Source organism: Hordeum vulgare, chromosome 4H (genome assembly GCF_904849725.1).
Source record: "Hordeum vulgare subsp. vulgare chromosome 4H, MorexV3_pseudomolecules_assembly, whole genome shotgun sequence".
In the NCBI taxonomy this organism is placed as follows: Eukaryota; Viridiplantae; Streptophyta; class Magnoliopsida; order Poales; family Poaceae; genus Hordeum; species Hordeum vulgare.
The window spans coordinates 555,831,118-555,833,755 of NC_058521.1; the positions used below are offsets into that span (position 1 = coordinate 555,831,118).

At 51.2% G+C, this 2,638-nt stretch overlaps 1 pseudogene; it reads left to right on the forward strand.

The window, feature by feature from the left end:
• Nucleotides 1-1,545: 1,545 nt before the first annotated feature.
• Nucleotides 1,546-2,638, forward strand: LOC123446994 (annotated as a pseudogene).

Below are 2,638 nucleotides of genomic sequence, written 5' to 3' on the forward strand. Positions count from 1 at the left end.
GCCCGCCACCAAGGGCCGGAAGAAGAATCCTTCCCTTGGGTCGAAGGGGGCAGCGGCCACCAAGGTCGGCGCGGGAGGGACCAAGGTGTAGAGGACCACCTCCCGGAAGAAGTCGGCGCCCGCGCCCGCCCCGGCCGCCGCCCCTCCGCCCGTCGTGCATGATGTGCTCGACGAAATGCCCGCCTCGCCGATGTAGTTCATGGGGCTTCTCGAAGACGCGGAGGTGGACATCGGGGCTCCTCCTCTCGAACCCTTTGGGTTTGGTGATGACTTGGAGGAAGAGGGTGATGAGGAGGAGGAATGGGAAGATGAGGAGGAAGTGACCGAGATAAAGGAGGAGGCGTTCGCCGCCGTTGGAAAACCCACCGTGATGAGGAGGCAAGGAACGAGTGCAAGCCCGAGGGAACCAAGAAGGCAAAGCTAAGGAAGATGATGGAAGGAGAGGCGTCAAGCATAAGAGAGAAGATGGAGCATATGATGAAGTCAAGGGAGGCATTAAAAATGAAGACGTTGTATACAAAGCTTCTTATTAACGAGAAGAAGAAAGAGATGAAGCTTGCACAAGTTGAAGCAAGGCGTGAAGAAGCCAAGCGCAAGGCCGACTTGGAGGAGAGGATGATCAAGGTCAAAGAAGCAAATGCATGGAAAGAACTTATGATGGAAGAGAAGGAGCACATGATGATGTCCAAGAAGGACATGGATGAAGACCAATTGATGTAGTGGAAGGAGTACAAGGAGGACATCACGGAGAGGAAGAGGATATTCCGTGGTGCGTCCTCTACTCTTCGAGGTGACACTCTGATGAGTGGTGGTGGCGATGGCGGTGTGGAGGACTCCACCACCGCGACAATGGAGGTGCTTGATGGACGTGGAAGTGTCTAGGAGGTGGCGCCGAGGTGTAACTTTTGATGATGGTGCCGATGAGAGGGGGAATATGATGATTTTATGATGTAAACTATTAAACTATGCATCAATGATTTTCATTTTCGTGTTTTTTTGAAGGTTGATTGTGTTTTTCTAGTGATAATTGTGATATGTCAACACGAAAAACTGAAGGAAGATTTTCTTAAAAAAAAACAGAAGGAAGTGATCGCGCCACGCCGCCACCTGCAGTTTGCGCGCGTCAACTAACCTATTAATCCACGAGATAATAACTAGCATGGCATTGACTAGAGTAATGATATACTGATCTTGAGCTAACCTAGCACATTCTGCGCATATAGTGGCGTAGGTATGAGCTCGGATCATTTCCGCAACCCGCGGCGCGTCGTGACGAGGCAAGGCGTGACGAGGCGGGTGGCGGAGGAGGAGTGTGCGAGGGCACCTTCTCTTCTCACTCTCCAATAGCATGTGGAAGAGAGACCCTTATAAAATGGTCTAAACTCTTCTCCACTAGCGGGGTGGGACTAAACTTCCCACCACCTTGTCATGCCACCACCTGCATGGACCCTTGAAGATTTTCCTGAAATTATCTAATGGGCCTAAAGCCCACTACCAATTTCAACACAACTTGTGTTGTTTGTGCGAGCAGCGGGTGGTCGTGGTCGCGCTGCTGAGGCATTTCGGATGCTTCTGCTGGTGAGGAAATGCTTATTACGGCGTTGGTCGCTTGCTGGCCGGCTGCTAAGTTTTGATGTCTGCGGTGTCTAACAGCTGGGAGCTGGCCTCTGATCTGAAGAAATCCATGCCGAAATTCGAGTCTGCGGGGGCTAAGTTGATCGCCATCGGCGTCTGCACGTCGGACAAAGCACGCATTCTCGCCGACGGGGTAAGCCTGTGTTGAGTTCGGTGGTTTCTGGTTGGTGTTAGCACACACAATGCTCCGAATTGAGGGAAGAAGTGGTCGTCTTGATGAGATTCAGTTTGATCGGACTATTCCAATGTCAGTTTGCAATTGTTCTGCTTCTTTGCTGAGCATGGAGCTGACTGTGGTTCTCTGGGATGATTTGCATCGCAGCTGCCATTTCCCGTGGATAGCTTGTACGCCGACCCCGGGCGCAAGGTGACAATTCAATCCACCACTCTGTTCTTCAAAATCAAATGAATGACTGACGGTGAACTCATCTTTTCAGGCTTACGATGTCTTGGGCCTGTACCACGGATTAGGCCCTACACTCTTCAGTCCAGCCAGTGTAAGCACCATCACTGCACATCTCCCTTGAAAATTATGATCATGCAACTCTTCCTTCAGAAGCCACTAAAATGTTGACCCCTGCGCATGATGAAGGCTAAAATATACTCGAGGCTCGACTCCATCAAGGAGGCGACCAAGAACTACACACTGAAAGGCACACCGGCAGACCTGACGGGCGTCATGCCGCAGGTCCAGGCAAACTGAATTCGCCACTCCTCTGCATCTGCATTTCTTATCCGGAAGAAGAAGTTTGGCCTCTCGCTGATTCGCTTCTCGTTCTCGGAAGATCCTAATCGATTGGTCGGGTGTTTGATTTCCGCAGGGTGGAATGTTTGTGTTCAAAGGAAAATAACTGCTGTACGCGTGGAGAGATGAAGGCACCGGCGATCACGCACCCTTGGATGATGTCCTCGGCATGTGTCGCCAAGTTCCGATTGCTTGATGTTTTATCAGGCAGATCGATCTATTTGACGTGCCGGACTGACAGAAAAGCCAACTTGGGCA